The sequence below is a fragment of the Cervus elaphus genome, chromosome 30 (genome assembly GCF_910594005.1).
Source record: "Cervus elaphus chromosome 30, mCerEla1.1, whole genome shotgun sequence".
Taxonomy (NCBI): Eukaryota; Metazoa; Chordata; class Mammalia; order Artiodactyla; family Cervidae; genus Cervus; species Cervus elaphus.
In genome coordinates this window covers 45,350,602-45,371,054 of record NC_057844.1, presented here as the reverse complement: position 1 = coordinate 45,371,054, position 20,453 = coordinate 45,350,602, and positions in this window count along the sequence as shown.

Below are 20,453 nucleotides of genomic sequence, written 5' to 3'. Positions count from 1 at the left end.
AGTTTCTTCCTGTACAATGAAAAATTTGAGCATACCTCTCAAACTAGAAAAAAGTTTTCCTGAGTTTGAGGGATTGTAGAGAGATGATCCCTGTGATTCCTTTATCTTCAGGGATCCCATGCCTGTTATAGAATCACTGGAAATGAAGTGACTGCTTCCCTTCCCTACTCCCCACCACCCCCCTCCACCCCAGCTGGAAAGGCCACATGATCTCCTAGGCAGACAGAATCACACACAGGCTCATAAGTGATTCACATCCCCACATGGACGTGGGATCAGAAAAGACCCACCAGGACTCAAGTAGAGGAGAAGATGGAGATAAAAGGTATTTCAGTGGTAGTTTAATTGAAGCTACAGCTGACATCTCCCTCTGACAAATTGGTTGGCATGGGGAAACAGAATGACATCCAGAGTCCTGAAAGTGAAATGTCCAATAAAGCAGGAGAAATGGGAATTTGGGATTATAAAATGAAATACTAACAATTAAAAAACCTGCAATTTTTACACATCTGAATTTATGCATTAAGATTATTATACATAAAAATGAAGACAGGGAATTATGATATGAAGAGCAAAACAGTGACTTACTTTGTACAAAATTACTTGTTTAATTATATGTAAATGACACTTAATATAATGTTTTTCCTCTGAAAGTAAAGGGAACAGCTTAGAGTTCATGGAGTTTAGTATTCTTGTTTGCTAGCCTGTTACTAATCCCTAAGGCACTGGGTTACTGGCTCATGTCTAACTAGTAGGCAGAGGATGAGATTGGACTAAATGTTTTTTGACCCTAAATTTAGTGCTCTTCCTACTGCTCTCCTCTTGCTACATCTGATGCATGGGTAGGAAGGGACATTGAAGCAATCACATCAAAATGCTAACAATTCCCTGTAGTGGAAAGGCACACAAAGGTCAGAGTTTCAGAATATCCTTGCAATTCCTTATTTGTAAATCCAACAACATGACTAGTAAGAACTATAAGTAGTCAGTAATACTTAAAAAATACAGTATTGGATCACCTAACAGTGTATAACTATACTTCTTCTATTATTTTCTAAATACCATAGGCATTTGAAAAAAACTCCATAAATCATCATTTATAATAAGCAAATGTCCTAGAAGTGAAAGTGAAGGTCACACAGTCGTGTCCAACTCTTTGCAGCCCCATGGACTATATGGTCCGTGGAATTCTCCAGGGCAGAATACTGGAGTGGGTAGCTGTTCCCTTCTCCAAGGGGATCTTCCCGACCCAGGGACTGAACTCAGGTCTTCTGCATTGCAGGCGAATTCTTTGCCAGCTGAGCCACAGGGGAAGCCCAAGTGACCTAGAAAATGACATCAAGTTTCTGTTCATTTCTAAAACTGTTCACTGTGTTCTATGAGAATAGTAGGCTATTTTACTAATTAAATGGAAAAAAAACCCAACTTTATTTCTATATATAGGAGACTGAATGAAAGCATTCTTTTCCTTTGAGTAATTTGCAACTATTTCAAAATTCTCAACAAATTCAAGCTTCATTTGACACAACAGAAATTTTAAAAATATATTATAGAAGTTAGAAAATTCTACAAGAGTCATGAGCAATGTTTTTTTTTTTTTTTTTTTAAAGCCACTCTTCTTAAAAAAATACTAGAAAATGGGAGAGTAAATTAAAAGTTCAGGTAGCAGATTTGTGCTAATATAGACATCTCAATTGTTTCAACCATACCATGAAAATATTCAAATGAAGAAAAAAAATTGTTTCAAAAGAAATATACATGTATGTATATGACGTTCATAAAATATCTATGAAAGGAAAGATTACTAAAACTTAGTCCAGAATTGAGCCATGAGCCTTAAAATATTAAACTGTCATTAAAAACATTGCTGGTGATGTTATCAGAGCTAAACATTTCTTGGGCCTAAAATATATACTAAAATGTGTATATTTTTTAAATTATGAAGCTATATATTGAAAAAATCAGAGAAGGCAATGGCACCCCACTCCAGTACTCTTGCGTAGAAAATCCCATGGATGGAGGAGCCTGGTAGACTGCAGTCCATGGGGTCGCTACGCGTCGGACATGACTGAGCGACTTCACTTTTACTTTTCACTTTCATGCATTGGAGAAGGAAACGGCAACCCACTCCAGTGTTCTTGCCTGGAGGATCCCAGGGACTGCGGAGCCTGGTGGGCTGCCGTCTAATGGGGTCGCAGAGTCAGACACGACTGAAGCGACTTAGCAGCAGCAGATTGAAAAAATATATTTGACATAGCGATCTCAAGACCCTATATGATGCTTAAAAATACTTTATATACTCTGCTTTCTTGGGAATGAAATTGACCCAATACACTATACAGTGATTTTTAAATACAATGAGATGAAAACATAAATGATAATTAGATTAATTAGAACATTTTGTGAATTAGTGTACCCATTTTAGTGAAAGATGAACTTATTTTTTTATATACTAGGTACCTCTCAGAAAATTTTGCCCTAATGATTAAGACTCTTATTGTTACTCAGAAAAGGTGACACCTGAGAGGTGATTGATATAATTAGTGAAATATGCTAGAAAATGATTAATTTGTTTAATAAGACTTATGTTCTTTTCCCTCTGTTTTTGCAAGTGTATTGATTACCTTTTATATTTTCAAGACAGTTCCATGACCTAAAAATTTTCAAACTATATGAGTTCTAATTTTGACCCTACCATTGATTTGATTTGTTATTGATCTTCCAAGGATAAATCATTAACCCCATCTAGTAAAACAAAAATTGCTCAGTCTTTCATATGCTGAGTGAATGCACTGGTTTTAAAAGGAATTCCCTAGGCAAAACTCAATACAATTGCCCTTTTGCTTATCCAGTGTTTGGCTGACTGTTTTCTTATAAAAAGAGACAGTGGGGACTTTATATAGTGGCTCCTTTTGTCATTCAGCTTTTCTCTAAGAGCAAAAAGAGGATATTTTGGCTTTAGACTGTCCGATTATTCAATGGAAAACAAAATTATTATCTCTTATCTAGATTATTTTTAAACTACAGACAAACTGCTGACCTTAGTAGGGCTATGTGAAATATATATAATGTGTTTTTTAGTGTGTTTGTTTGCTTTAATGAGACTTTAATTAGTTAGGCTGGATTCATAACTTCTCAATTTGTTTCAAAGATGTCCAATACAATTTCAAGGAAATATCCCAGGAGGAACTATTTCATTCACATTAATATAGGTTCTTTCCACTTCCCCAACTATTTCTCTTTTTTAAATTTAAGGCAGGATAAAGAATATTGATTGAAAAACAATTAAAATATGTATTAATCAATCATTATTACTCATTTGCTTTCTATAATTTGAGGTGATGCATTTAATTTAGAAAATGCTGAACACAACTGTGCATAGTAGAGTCACTTGCTGAAGAGTAAGGCATAGTATTAATATTGTAACAGTAAAAGCAATTTGCTATTTTCTTTTTCTCGAACTCATTTTCAACAATATAGACTATTCTGAGATTCATAGGGTTAGATATCCTTGTGATGAAAAGGGTGCTAAAATTTTGACTTTGACCATGAAATTTGTTCCACTCTTCTAAAGAAACATTATGAACCTGTAAAGGGATTTTAACAACATGTCTTTCAAAGTCAAACAATGCAATTCTTATACAGAGAAGGATGCATTGACTGGTAATGAGGTGTGAGGAGTTTCAAATAGCTTGGTGTGGGACCAAGGTTAATATAATTATGGACCACAAACCCAAGAAATCATTCACTCTCTTACATCTGAACTACCAGCCTGTAATAAAAGGTGGTCTTTCAGTTTTCGGTGCACCGATTTAAAATGATCTATTGATCTGGACCAAAGAAAGACGAATATACTGAGGAACTGAGGCCGCCTCCAAGTGATAATGAGCAGAACAGGAAGAATGTAGCTGTGGGATCCGGAATCTTCTTTCTACAAAAGGCAATGGCAAAAGCTGGGACTTTAAAGAAGAATGACAAAGATTCAGAGAGGAATGTCATTCTTGTGGTCCTTGAGAAAATGCATTAAAAGAATGTCAAGGAGCTACAGAGGAGGATCACACAAGTGAATAAAAGATGGGTTCTTTGCAGTTGCAGACTGAAGCAGACACCAAAGAAACACAACTTTGGTAACTGTGGAAGTTTTACTTATTTCTAAAGGTTTTTGGTTATTGTTTTTTTGTTTGTTTGTTTTGTTTTGTTTTGCTTTTTCATTTTATTATATCCAGAGCAAATGAAAATGTGGCAAGAGAAAAGGCCCATCAAACATTTCAATCATGGACATTTTCTTGTATGTTCAGATCAAAAGCAATGGTATTGTTTCTCTGCTCCATATTTACCTTCTCATTTTTGGTGACTCATGGACACAGATTTGAACACTCCTGTTTTTCAGATCATTTCTTTTCATTAATTGTGTATTGAGAGAATAGCACTGAAACATGTATATGTGAAACAGATCGCCAGTCCAGGTTTGATGCATGAGACAGGGTGCTCAGGGCTGGTGCACTGGGATGACCCTCAGGCATGGGGTGGGAAGGGAGGTGGGAGGGGGCTTCAGGATGGGGGACACATGTATATCCATGGCTGATTCATGTAAATGTATGGCAAAACCCACTACAATATTGTAAAGTAATTAGCCTCCAATTAAAATAAATAAATTTTTTAAAAAAATTAAAAAAAGAAAATAGCTTTGATAACATGCTTTGGTATTATAAACAGTTACCTTTAAAAAGAAGATGTGTAAGTTTCAAAAGCTCTTTGTGTTTGAGGAAGAAAATGTATTTGGGGAATGTGTTTGGGGAAGAAAATATAACTTGAAATGATTTGTTCTGTTTTATACATTGTGCTATTTCAGTTACAGATACATTTGGTTTTAATTCATTTTGTCTCTGTCACACTCTTCTGTGAAAATGTCCTTAAATTATAGAGGAGAAATTATTTTAATACCTTCTCTTCCCTCCAGCATAAATAAAACCAAAAAATACACAATAATATTCCTTCTATTTAAACATCAGTGTAGATATTGTGTAAACACTTAGGTCAGGATTAATCATGTTTATGTGGGTAGACACTTTAGTTTTTAAGAATTAAAAGTGATAGAAATGAAATATTTCATTTTCTCCTTCCACACCTTGTCCAGATGTACTTTCCCACTTCACAAAACTTCTTAAACCACTGACACATGTTTTTGTCACTCCTGCTATTAACTTTTTCTGGATTTTGCAAGGATCCAAACTGAGTTGGATCTAACTCAGGTTGTGTCCCTGAGAAAATACACAGCAAATCTGCTCTCAACTTGCCCCTCAAGGCTGTAATTGGAAATGAAGAAAGAAATACTCACAGTTTTGAAAAAGCGTATGTAATGTGGTAGAAAGTACATGGCCCTAGACTCAGGAAACTTGAGGGTAGATCTAGGCTTTTTCAAAGAATTAGCTAAGGTTTCTGATTTCTCCAAGCCTCTTCTATGCTAGATGAGCATAAATTGATCAACCTGAAGGTATTTTTGTGGTCTTTTATTGTCTGTATTTTACTGCCCATATACTCAGTTTTATATTTATTAAATAAATTTGTGTATATGTATATTTGCTGTTCTTTAGTTGCTAAGTCGTGTTCAACTCTTTGGACCCCATAGGCTGTAATGTGCCAGGGTCCTCTGTCCATGAGATTTCCTGGCATGAATACTAGACTGGTTGCCTATTCCTTCTCCAAGGAATCTTTCCTACCCGGGGATTGAACCTGTGTCTCCTGCATTGCAGGCAGATTCTTTACTGCTGAGCCACTGGGGAAGTACCATATACACATATCATACAATGCAATTGTAATAAATATAGGTGTATATATAACCACATAAATATATACATATATGTATACATTCATATATATACACCCACACACAGACAGATATCCAGCAAAAATAGCAATTGAACTTTCCCCATATCCCTACCTCTAGTTCCCTGAGTAAATCACTTTTGAACATATCTTCTTGTTTCTTCAGTTGTTATGCTGTGTAATTTAAAAGGATTTCATCAACAAATTTTACAAACAGCTCATGTGACTCAATATCAAGAAAAACAAACAAACAAGCAAGCAATCAAATGATGGTCAGAAGACCTAAACAGACATTTCTCCAAAGAAGAAACACAGATGGTCAAGAGACACAGGAAAAGATGCTCAGTTCAGTTCAGTTGCTCAGTCTTGTCCGACTCTTTGTGACCTCATGGACTGTAGCACGCCAGGACTCCCTGTCCATCACAAAGTCCAAGTTTATTCAGACTCAAGTCCATTGAGTCGGTGATGCCATCCAGCCATCTCATCCTCTGTCATCCCCTTCTCCTCCTGCCTTCAATCTTACCCAGCATCAGGGTCTTTTCAAATGAGTCAGCTCTTCACATCAGGTGGCCAAAGTATTGGAGTTTCAACTGCAGCATCAGTCCTTCCAATGAATATTCAGGACTGGTTTCCTTTAGGATGGACTGGTTGGATCTCCTTGCAGTCCAAAGGACTCTCAACAGTCTTCTCCAACACCACAGTTCAAAAGCATCAACTCTTCAGCACTCAGCTTTCTTTGGAGTCCAAATCTCACATGCATCCATGACTACTGGAAAAACCATAGTCTTGACTAGTTGGATCTTTGTTAGCAAAGCATTTTCCCTGTTTTTTAATATGCTATCTAGGTTGGTCATAACTTTCCTTCCAAGGAGTAAGTGTCTTTTAATTTCATGCCTGCAGTCACCATCTGCAGTTATTTTGGAGCCCCCCAAAATAGATTCTCTCAGTGTTTTCACTGTTTGCTCATCTATTTGCCATGAAGTTATGGGACCGGATGCCATGATCTTAGTTTTCTGAATGTTGAACTTTAAGCCAGCTTTTTCACTCTCCTCTTTCACTTTCATCAAGAGGCTCTTTAGTTCTTCTTCGCTTTCTGCCATAAAGTTGGTGTCATCTGCATATCTGAGGTTATTGATATTTCTCCTGGCAATCTTGATTCCAGCTTGTGCTTCTTCCAGCCCAGCCTTTCTCATGATGTACTCTGCATATAAGTTACATAAGCAGGGTGACAATATACAGCCTTGATGTACTCCTTTCCCTATTTGGAACCAGTCTGTTTTTCCATGTCCAGTTCTAACTGTTGCTTCCTGACCTGCATACAGATTTCTCAAGAGACAGGTCAGGTGGTCTGGTATGCCCATCTCTTTCAGAATTTTCCACAGTTTATTGTGATCCACACAGTCGAAGGCTTTGGCATAGTCAATAAAGCAGAAGTAGATGTTTTTCTGGAACTCTCTTGCTTTTTTGATGATCCAGCAGATGTTGGCAATTTGATCTCTGGTTCCTCTGCCTTTTGTAAATCCAGCTTGACCATCTGAAAGTTCACGGTTCATGTACTTTTGAAGCCTGGCTTGGAGAATTTTAAGCATTCCTTTCTAGCTTGTGAGATAACTGCAATTGTGTGATAGTTTGAGCATTCTTTGGCATTGCCTTTCTTTGGGATTGAACTGAAACCTGACTTTTTCCAGTCCTGTGTCCTCTGCTGTTTTCCAAATTTGCTGACAAATTGAGTGCAGCAGTTTCACAGCATCATCTTCTGGGTTTGAAATAGCTCAGCTAGGATTCCATCATCTCCACTAGCTTTGTTCATAATGACGTCTCCTAAGGCCCACTCAACTTCCCATTCCAGGATGTTTGGCTCTAGGAGAGTGATCATTCCATCGTAATTATCTGGATCATGAGATTCTTCATGACATTGCACAGGAGGCTGGGATCAAGACCATCCCCAAGAAAAAGAAATGCAAAAAGGCGAAATGATTGTCTGAGGAGGCTTTAAAATAGATGTGAAAAGAAGAGAAGTGAAAGGCAAAGGAGAAAAGGAAAGATATACCCATTTGAATGCAGGGTTCCAAAGAATAGCCAGGAGAGATGAGAAAGCCTTCATCAGTGATCAGTGCAAAGAAACAGAGGAAAACAATAGAATGGGAAAGACTAGAAATCTCTTTGAGAAAATTAGAGATACCAAGGGAACATTTCATGCAAAGATGGGCACAATAAAGGACAGAAATGGTATGGACCTAATAGAAGCAGAAGATATTAAGAGGTGGCAAGAATACACAAAAGAACTATACAAAAAAGAACTTCATGACCCAGATAAACACGATGGTTTGATCATTCACTTAAAGATGCTTAACAGTGCTATTAGAGAAATGCAAATCATAACTGCAATGAGATATCACCTCACACCAGTAAGAATGACTATCATCAAAGAATGTAGAAACATGGGAGTTCCCTGGAGGTCCACTGGTTAGGACTCCATGTTTTCATTCCTGAAGGCTCTGGTTCGATCCCTGGTTGGGGAACTAAGATTCCACAAGGTGCAGAGTGCTGCCAAAAACAAAAAACAGACAATTAATACTGGGCAGGGTGAAAAGGGAACCCTCCTACATTGCCATTGGAAATGTTAATTGTACAGCCAGTTGGAGAACAGTATGCAGATTCTTTAAAACAACTAAAAGTAGAGTTACCATATGATCCAGCAATTCCTGGGGATGTATCGAGAGGAAAACATGTTTCAAAATAAATAAATAAATAAAAGGTTACATGCACCCCAATGTTCGTTGGAGCATTGTTTACAATAGCCAAGATGTGGAAGCAATTTAAATGTCCATCAATGGATGAAGGGATAAAAAAGATGTGGTACATCTATATTATGGAACATTACTCAGCCATAAAAAGAATGAAACAATGCCATTTGCAACAACATGGATGGGCATAGAGATTATCATAGTAAGTGAAGCTAGTCAGACAGAGAAAAATAAATATCATATGATATCACTTATACAAAAATCTAAAAGAAAATGATACAAATGAACTTATTTACACAATGGAAACAGACTCACCAACTTAGAGAACAAACTTGTGGTTACTAGGAAGAAAGGATGGGGGATGAGGGATAGTTCAGGAGTTTGGGATTGACCTGTACATGCTGCTGTATTTAAAATCGATAACCAACAAGGACATACTGTATAGCATAGGGAACACTACTCAATATTTTGTAACTTAAATGGGAAAAGGATTTGAATAATTACATGTATATGTATAACTGAATCACTTTGTTGTACACCTGAAATTAACAGAACATTGTTAGTCAATTATGTGCCGAAGTAAAATTGTAAATTAGAGTATATTAATTAACTTTCATAACCAACTTTTTTGTTTTCTGAAATAAGCAAGTGCCTCATTTTACAATTTGACAGCAGTCTAATATATTAATTATTCATACCTATGCTTCCCAGGTGGCGCTAATGGTAAAGAACCTGCTTGCCAATGCAGGAGACATAAGAGACGTAGGTTCAGTCCCTAGGTCAGGAAGATCCCCTGGAGGAGGACATGACAACCCACTCCAGTATTCTTGCCTGGAGAATCCCATGGACAGAGGAGCCTGACAGGCTACAGTCCATGGGGTTGCAAAGAGTCGGACACGACTGAAGTGACTTAGCATGCCGGCACGCATGTGAGAAAAAACTATAAAACTTTAATTAATTAATGTGGTAAGATGCATATTATGTTTACTTGTCATTTCCTTGTGTGTCTGTGTGTCTGTATATGTTTTTCTTTGAATCTGATATTCTATCTGAATGCTGATAAGAGCTTGTCTATCTGATGTCTCACTAGGAAATCCTTTTCCTTCTCTCTTGATTGGATGTTTTGCTTCTTTTTCTCTTTTTGCCTCATATTTTAGGGAAGCACATCTTCAAAAAGCTTCTTGAGAAAGTATACTAGAATTTTAAAATCTTGTTTTGAGATCTTTCTTGTTTTATTTTAGACTCATATTTAAATATAATTATTCTATTATTTCAAAGGCCTTTTTCTTTAGCTGCCAGTGCCAACATTAATGAGGTTAATGCAGTCTGATTACTGAGAATTTATATATTTTTTATTTTTGATTTTAACCCTCAAGACCAACTGCTAAATCATAGAAGCTTTGTAATTATTATTTTTTGTTGTTGTTGTTGCCATTGTTCCAATATTTCTCTGTGTTCTACTTTAATATGGACTTTTTTCCATTAATTTATCTAACTGTTCAGTGGGTCAATCTAGAAAACTGTGCTTTAGCAAAAAAGCATTGTTTCTGTGACAATATTCTTCCATCTAGTTTTCCAGCTGTTTTAGGTAGTCCTTTCAGTTGGGTCTTAGAAATGATGCATTTATCTTTTTATTTTTATATTTTTTCTTATTCGTTGATTTTCCTGTTCTTATCATTTTAAAGAAAGTCACAAATTTTCCTTTAAAAATTTTATTGATTTATTCAAAGTATTACCATGATCATATTCTGTAATCACCAAGAGTCTCTCCTTGGACACATACATCTTTTGTTATTCAGTCTCTAAGTCACGGCCAGCTCTTTGTAACCCCATGGACTGTAGCAATCCAGGTTTCCCTGTCCTTCACTATCTCCCTGAGTTTGCTCAAACTCACATCCATTGAGTTAGTGATACCATCCAACCATTTCATCCCCTGTCACTCCCTTTTCCTCCTGTCCTCAGTATTTCCAGCATCAGAGTCTTTTCCTTGAATCAGCTCTTCATATCAGGTGGCCAAAGTATTGGAGCTTGAGCGTCAGCATCAGTCCTTCCAGTCAATATTCAGGGTTGATCTCCTTTAGGATTGACTGCTTGGATCTCTTTGCAGTCCAAAGAACTCTCAAGAGTCTTCTCCAGCACCACAGCTTGAAAGCATCAATTCTTTGGTGCTTAGCTTTCTTTATGGTCCAGGTCTCACATCAGTACATTACTACTGGAGAAACCATAGCTTTGATTAGATGGACTTTGTTGGCAAAGTGATGTCTCTACTTTTTTAATACGCTGTCAAGGTTTGTCATAGCTTTTCTTCCAAGGAGCAAGCATCTTTACTTTCATGGGTGTAGTCACGTTGTATCTTACTTTTTTTTTTTTTTCTTTTATAGTATCCACTTCTTGGTTATACTTAAAACATCTCCTGTCTTGACACTAAAGGTGTTTTTCCTCCTTGCTATATTACATTCCTTTTTAGTTCTTTTTTGGATGGGATGGGGAGGGAAGTGGGAGGAGGTTCAGGATGGGGAACACATGTAAATCCATGGCTGATTCATGTCAATATATGGCAAAAACCACTACAATATTGTAAAGTAATTACAACTAATAAAAATAAATGGAAAAAAAATAAAAATCAAATAAAGAAAAAAAAATAGTCAATAGAAAAAAAAATAAAGTAATCATGATATACATAACCCCCCCAAAAAACACACAAAAAACCCAAAAAAAACCAACTTTGTTTCTGTCTTCTATGTTAGAGATTTTCTTCAAATGCTTGCTGAGGTTTGGCTGCCAATTTGTAATGAAGAACTAAACAGATGATTGATAGACCACCCACGTTTGGGAATTTCTGAGTGGTAGGCTTCATCACAAGAGGAAAAAGTTGGAACATTTAATTGGGAAATTCTTCATGGCATAGCTGTCTGTCTTTTCTCCTAGAATCTGGCAACTTTCCCTTGTGGAATCCTTAGACTTCTGCCTACATTATACACTAAGCCCAGCTTTCAACATCCAGTTTCTGGGGATTGAATGGGAAAAAAAGAAGTAAGGGTCTCACTATTTGATGTATGCAATTTCCTTCAGTAGCTTTCTGTTCAATATCACACTTTATTTTTATATTCATCTGTGGCTGGTTTCCCCATATCCTGAGTTTCTCTGGTTTGATTTCTCCAAGATTAGTTTTCCCTTGTAGTCATCTTGCTATGCTAGGTAAGGGAAGACACCTGGTTGAGGCTTGTTTACAGATATGTCAGCTACTCTCCTGTGTTGGACTCAATCCCTAACCTCTACCTTCACAGACACTTGCTGCCTATGACACCAGGGCATCTCAGGAGACTGCAGTGTAAACCATAATGCATCTTGTTGCTTATGTGCCAGGTTTCTTATCTTTGTTGGGTTCAGTTGCCATTGATCCATCCATTCTTCTATACTGAATTTTCCAGAATGTGAAATCTATTAACTTTTTGTGTCTCCTCTTCCATTCTTTCATGTGTTTGTGCATCAGTAGTTTTTAGTTGATTATTTCACTGTCATTTTAGTGAGATTTTATGTGGGAATGAAGATAATTGTTCAATTTGGAATAATTAACTTCAAGAATGCCAATAATTTATACTTCATTTTTTCTTTAAAAATAGGACAATTTGTTTAAATTTGAGAATATGTATTGTCAAAATAAATGAAGAATAGAACTTTTCTTGTTGAAGTGGTAAAAAGGGAGCTAAAATCTAATTGGATTTCATGTTTCTGTCCAGCCCTCAAGAAAATGCCAACAAATGGATTCTATATAAATATGATCATACAACATTGGTTAGGGCTCAGTACCAGACTATAGAAAATATTTTACCTAATTCAGGCATAAATGAATTTATTACCAGGAATTTTTGATAGGCTAAAAGAATGGGCTCCATGTGCAATTTTTTTTTTTTAATTTTTTATTAGTTGGAGGCTAATTACTTCACAACATTTCAGTGGGTTTTGTCATACCTTGATATGAATCAGCCATAGATTTACACGTATTCCCCATCCCGATTCCCCCTCCCACCTCCCTCTCCACCCAATTCCTCTGGGTCTTCCCAGTGCACCAGGCCTGAGCACTTGTCTCATGCATCCCACCTGGGCTGGGGATCTGTTTCACCATAGATAGTATACATGCTGTTCTTTTGAAATATCCCACCCTCACATTCTCCCACAGAGTTCAATAGTCTGTTCTGTATTTCTGTGTCTCTTTTTCTGTTTTGCATATAGGGTTATCGCTACCATCTTTCTAAATTCCATATATATGCTTTAGTATGCTGTAATGTTCTTTATCTTTCTGGCTTACTTCGCTCTGTATAAGGGGCTCCAGTTTCATCATCTCATTAGGACTGGTTCAAATGAATTCTTTTTAACGGCTGAGTAATATTCCATGGTGTATATGTACCACAGCTTCCTTATCCATTCATCTGCTGATGGGCATCTAGGTTGCTTCCATGTCCTGGCTATTATAAACAGTGCTGCAATGAACATTGGGGTGCACGTGTCTCTTTCAGATCTGGTTTCCTCAGTGTGTATGCCCAGAAGTGGGATTGCTGGGTCATATGGCAGTTCTATTTCCAGTTTTTTAAGGAATCTCCACACTGTTCTCCATAGTGGCTGTACTAGTTTGCATTCCCACCAACAGTGTAAGAGGGTTCCCTTTTCTCCACACCCTCTCCAGCATTTATTGCTTGTAGACTTTTGGATAGCAGCCATCCTGACTGGCGTGTAATGGTACCTCATTGTGGTTTTGATTTGCATTTCTCTAATAATGAGTGATGTTGAGCATCTTTTCATGTGTTTGTTAGCCATCTGTATGTCTTCTTTGGAGAAATGTCTGTTTAGTTCTTTGGCCCATTTTTGAATTGGGTCATTTATTTTTCTGGAATTGAGCTTCAGGAGTTGCTTGTATATTTTTGAGATTAATCCTTTGTCTGTTTCTTCATTTGCTATTATTTTCTCCCAATCTGAGGGCTGTCTTTTCACCTTACTTATAGTTTCCTTTGTAGTGCAAAAGCTTTTAAGTTTCATTAGGTCCCATTTGTTTAGTTTTGCTTTTATTTCCAATATTCTGGGAGGTGGGTCATAGAGGATCTTGCTGTGATTTATGTCAGAGAGTGTTTTGCCTATGTTCTCCTCTAGGAGTTTTATAGTTTCTGGTCTTACATTTAGATCTTTAATCCATTTTGAGTTTATTTTTGAGTATGGTGTTAGAAAGTGTTCTAGTTTCATTCTTTTACAAGTGGTTGACCAGTTTTCCCAGCACCACTTGTTAAAGAGGTTGTCTTTTTTCCATTGTATATCCTTGCCTCCTTTGTCAAAGATAAGGTGTCCATAGGTTCGTGGATTTATCTCTGGGCTTTCTATTCTGTTCCATTGATCTATATTTCTGTCTTTGTGCCAGTACCATACTGTCTTGATGACTGTGGCTTTGTAGTAGAGTCTGAAGTCAGGCAGGTTGATTCCTCCAGTTCCATTCTTCTTTCTCAGGATTACTTTGGCTATTCGAGGTTTTTTGTATTTCCATACAAATTGTGAAATTATTTGTTCTAGTTCTGTGAAAAATACCATTGGTAGCTTGATAGGGATTGCATTGAATCTATAGACTGCTTTGGGTAGAATAGCCATTTTGACAATATTGATTCTTCCAATCCTCCATGTGCAATTTTGATCTGATTATTTTCAATCTCACTACTTCTGCTGTGATTGGGAAAGCACTTAGCTCTGTTTAGAAAACCACCAAATTAGAAAGCCTCTGCAATACCTTGTACTGTCAAAATGGCTATTTCCACCAAATCCGCTCTTCCTTTCTCCCTTCTTTCCTTTCTGATTCCACTTGATCTTTTGAGCAAATTCATTTATTTGGTGGAACTGCAGTCACATCTCAAATCCAATGGCAGAAAATTCTGAGAAGTACTTTTTCAATTTCTATGGTGTCGTCTGGCAAAAGGAAAGGGTACATGTTGAGAAATTTAATTTATTATGTAGCCATCCACCTCTCTGTCTAACTACATCTGCAGTACCTTGCTTTGATCACACAACAGTATAACTTGGATATTTTAGCTCCACTTTAAAAAAGTGCATATAATTCCAAATGAGTTCTTCAAGCATGCTCATCTCTACCCAGGGTTAAGAGTGGAAAAGCCAGATGGTGGAATTGATTCACTGTTTGGGTTTTATACATTAAGCATAAAAGTAGGATAAGAATGCAGACAATTGAAAGGAATATTTGATAGACTAAAGTCTTTGAAGAGAAAGAATATCTAGAATACACTAATAGGAGTTTGTGATGGACAGGGAGGCCTGGCGTGCTGCGATTCATGGTGTTGCAAAGAGTCGGATACAACTGAGCGACTGAACTGAACTGAATACTATCTGTACAGTATTAACCAATTTATTAGATAAAATTCTTACCTGCAATGAATAAAACCCATTTTAGTTATTGTAAGAAGGAAACAATGCAATAAAGTTTATTAGAAAATTCACAGAACTCACTCTGAGCCAGAAACATAACACTTCAAGGCTACTCTATCAGAACAACCCAAATTACATTGAAGAGTATCTTTGGCTGAAACAGTATTATGTGGACTTAGTCAGAGACTCTGCAGACAGCATTGCTAACGCTGCGCAGTTTGCACTACCCTTTAAGCTTCTGTCATTTTGCTGCAGAAATCTGACTTCCTCAACAAATATACTTAATAGAACAAATTCCTGGCAAACCAGTTTCTTCACAGGCCTTCTGAATTAACAGAATATCAATCGTGGGTCTTAGGTGCAAAAGAGTGCTTGCTTGATGAATAATAAATTAAGAAAAATCCAAGTGTCTTCTCTGATAGGACTGAAGAGAGATTCTAGGAAATTGAGAGAACTAATGAAAATGAATGTTGACATCATTGATTGTGTTTGGGAATTTAATATCTAACTGATATAGCCATTGCAGAGAAAACAAGTATTTTGAATATAGTAGTCACTAAATAAAAGTTTGCAAAATAATTAAAGACAAGTCATACCTTTTAAAAACAGTGAATATACATAATAAAAATCTAAAAATGTGCATGAATGAAAAGCAACTAGCAAATATTCCTACATTTAAAATAAGGTTTAGAAGAGTTTTGTATAAGCAACACATCGCAATTTTAATAGCAATGGAAAATAAATGGCAAAATGAACTTATTAATAGCTTGTTACTGGAATTTTAATACCTCCAGAAAAATGGTAAAGTATTTAAAAAACTATTTGAATCAGCTCCATATTTTCTACATGTTTGATTTCCTTTGCAAGCTAGAGAATTTTAGGTTATATCATACATATATAAGTGATACAGAGTGAGATACATAGAAAATAGACCTTTTAGAATATACATTTTAGAAATTAATGTATCAGATTATTATAGCTTTCATTTATAAAGTTGTAATATATAATTTTAACTTAATATGCCCTTCAAATTATTAATGCATTTTGGCAAGAACAGCAGTTCAATGCAAAACTGGAGTGACTCTCACTGATTTACTTATTCTAGTAGCAGAGATACTATAAGGTACATTTCATCATACAAATGTCTCTTTCTAAGTAAACAGAACCAACATTTTCTACAAGGATCTACTTCAAGCAACACATAATATAACTATCACTTTAGACCTACTGTTTTTAGAACATCTTTCATGTTATTTCAATAGAAATTGCTTACCTAATGGACTGTCATATATGCTTGCTGCTAATATATTTTATGATAATAGTTACAAATTTTCCTAAATTTATTTTTATTTACTTTGAGATTTTTGACTGAATCATTTTTTACTTCCTAGTAACAAAGGACAAGAATTAGGGAAAAAAAAAGACATGTTATCTCCTGTATCATAAAGTTTAAAGAGAGAGTTAAAGGTAAATAGAGATGAAAGGGAGTTGGCAATAGAGAATAATAAAGATGAAAGGGAGCTAGAGTGAAAAAAAATTAAGAGAACTGAAATAGGAAAGAGGGGGAAAAGTTCGATTAAAAAAAAGGGATGTAGGCAAGAAGTTATAAAACAGAAGAGAAAATAAATTGACATTGTTATAAAGTACCTATGAAAGAAATCACAGTTTGTTGATAGAGAAGAAAAGGAATAGTTTTTCTTAAATGTTTGTAAAATAAAAGAAGTCTAATCATGTCTTTAGATGAATAACATTACATGGATCTTATAGGATGAATATGAGAATATAACTGTCACCCTGAGTCACGTCAACACCAGAGATCCAACATAGTTTCTTTGATGTTTTTCAGAAAAACATGCTAGTTGCCCTCCACACCCGAACCTCAGGGAGTCTGTGATCCCTAGCTTCCTTTTGGTAACCCATTATAAACTCCATTCATGAATATATCTAAGGCTTTCCTGAGCCTATTTATATTTTCAGACTATATAACCTTCCTGGATAATGACTTGCATATGTTTACTACCAACTGTGAAAAGTACAAAGCATAAATCCCTTTTATCTTTTACCCTACATTGGGCATCCTCAAGTCCTGGTGCACTTTAATTTGGTGAAAGGAATCCATCTTTACCTTTCAAGATTTAGCAGAGTTTGAATCCATGCATTCTCATCTGTAGTTTTATAAAATTGTATATTCTAACTTTTTACAAAATTCTGACATGGAAGCAAAGCTTTGCCACAGCTTTGCTTTTAGTTCTTTACATGATCTGAGAGAAATTATCTCATATGTCTATGTCTCCAAGTTATGTATAAATCAAAGTGCTTGATCATCTTTAAAATTTCTTCCATCTTCTTTGCACATTAACACTCAGCTCACTCTGCCCCTAGGAGGGAAAGAGAAAGATGTGGAAAAGAGGACTACATGTAGATGACTACGTGATCTTTAGAGTTAAACCAAGAGGATTAAAAATTCCATTTTCACCACTTAGCTCTATGCCCTTATGCAATTTGCTTACTTCTCCAACTTTCATTTCCTCATCAGTAAATTGGGAATAACAGTTGCAGCTTCATAAGGTTGTATTTTGTTACCAAATATGTGTATGTGTATGTGTGTGTGTTTATCTTAAATCAGCATCTATCATATAATAAGCACTACATGAAAGTTAGCACACGTACACATACACACACAGAGAAAAGAGAGAGACAGAGAGAACACACCTCCTTGCACTGGTCTTGTGCCCTTGTGTGGTCATCCTACATTGACTCTGGTCATGGTCTTGTGACTAGCTCTGGCCAATGAAGAGTCATTCAGTTCAGTTCATTTCAGTTCAGTCTCTCAGTCGTGTCCAACTCTTTGCGACATCATTAATTGCAGCACACCAGGCTTCCCTGTCTATCACCAACTCCTGGAGTTTACTCAAACTCATGTCCATAGAGTCGGTGATGCCATCCAGCCATCTCATCCTCTGTCGTCCCCTTCTCCTCCTGCCCTCAATCCCTCCCAGCATCAGGGTCTTTTCCAATGAGTCAACTCTTCGCATGAGGTAGCCAAAGTATTGGAGTTTCAGTTTCAGCATCAGTCCTTCCAATGAACACCAAGAATCATTAATGAAAAACAAATCTGTTTTGAAGAGTCTTTCTCCATGGGGCTTTTGGAATTCTTTGGAGACCACTATGTAAAGAACTGCAGTCCAGCCTACCTGGAAGATACGTGGAGCAAAATCTGGCCGTCTCAGCTTGAGCCCAGATTCCAGTTGACTAACCACCTGACTACAACCACATGCATTTGCCCAGACGAGACCAGTCTAAGGACCACCCTGCCAATTCATAGAATCTTGATAAATAAAGTGGTTGCTCTCTAAACCAATAAATTTAGGGTGATTTCTTGTATATTTACACAGTTATGTACAATTGGTAACTTGATCTGATTCTTCTCCATGTGCTAGTTTTGAGAGTTTATGACAGCAATTAAAAATTCACATAAAGCTAAATGTATAAGCCCTAATCCCATTCTCTTTCGGAAGAAGTTCACACTGTGTGTACAAATGTGACAAAGATATGCAATTGCATTAAACTGAACAGATCAGTGATGTCTACTATAGTGTTCTATGGGAAACAAACTTGAATATAGAGATGCCAGGGAAGGAAGCTTATTTGGGGATGTTTTTAAGACTGCCTTCAGAAACAGATTTCTGGGTGAGATAGAGGCAAAATTCTTCTTTTATCCCTTTATTTACAAGCACACAAGTTGAGATATAATAACATATAACATTATATGCTTCAGATGTACAACTTAATGATTAGATATTTGTATGTATTATATGATGATCACCACAATATATGTAGTTAGCATACCTCTCTGATAGTTACATTTTTTTCACTATGATGAGAATTTTTAATGCAAGCTCTATTAACTTTCATATATATGATGGTATTATTGACTATAGTCACCATGCTATATATTACATGTCCAAGATTTATTTAATCAAGTTTTTCCTTCATAAAATATGGGTTTTATTAGTCAACTACAGTCATAAAATGGTTGTTATAGATTTGCCTTATTTATCCCACCACACAAAAAGCAGAGATGTTTGCCAGTCTAATTTTCTTCATGTGGGTCACAACTTTGGTTTGCTAATAAAACCCCCCTTTTCAGCTTCACAGTTGAGAGTGACAGAAACTGAATCTTCTTTCTCAGATGTAGAAATCATAAGACTCAGAATGGTACACATGGGATGGTCCAATCACAGAGAAGAATGTACCAAATTTAAGCAGGGTCCAATGCTGATGCTCTGCTGATATATTTTGTCCATTGCTCTTGTAAGTGACATTTTCCAATGATGTACATGTGTTTCTCTATCACCACAGCTAAATGTGTGGCACAATGTGTGACTCAGATTCCAAAACTTCGTGTTGCCTACACCAATACAAGGGAGGTCATTATGGAATTTTCACATGGTGAGCCTCTGTGGATGAAAAAGTTTATCCCTGTTTCCATCATCACATGATTTTCTTAGGTAATTTTTGCTTTTTAATGATCTTTTGCTGAGACCAGATCAGGATATCCAACACATATGACTTCAATCTTTTAGGGGCTGGCTGCTTCACTCTTCTCAACCAAAGACAGACAACTGGTTTCCCAAGTTTTCTGATGGTGGGTGGAATGGCTTTGGCCATGGTGAGGGTGTGTTTATGGTCATCTCTAAAATGATCTAGGTCCTAGCTTCAGAATTTACGACTTGCAGACAGTCTTGATTTCCTGGCTGACCAGTACTTCTAAACACTCAGACGCCACATCTATGGGATACACATCTGAGAAACTCTTATTTGAATTTTGCCTTCTAGTTGATAAGGATCTTCACTTTCTTAACATCACAACTGGGATAATTATAAGCAGCTATGGCTATGGAGGACAAAGGTATACCACATTGCTTTCTTGGACTTCTCTCTAAATTCTAAGACTGACGGCAGCTTTATAATGTTCCCATTGGACTAAATTCTGAAAAATTAGGTCCTGATAAATTCATTCAGTTGTCTCCAAAAGCCACCAAAGCATGGACTAGAAGTCAGAAATGTATCCATTTAAAATATAAAAGATAGATACAAAATTTATTTGAACATGAATGCTAAGCAACTATATATTTGCAATTAGGTAAACTAAATATCTTTAGAAATGATCAAAACAGTCTTTGAATTAAGTCCATTGCACTGAAAACAGTTGGTAGGTAGATATTAAGAGTGAATATAATCTCTTCCTCCCCTCTATGTTTCAATCCTTGGAGAAAAAAATTCCAATAAAATTTATCTTTACACCCGTTCTTTCCTTCATGCATGTAAGAGGATATGCTTTAGAGTATTTAAACATACTCTAAATAATGATGACAACATAAAAGAAGCTGATTTCTTTCAAATAAATTAAATCTGATATAAACAGTCCAGAGTTGGTATGGCATCCCCTGATGTCCTCCA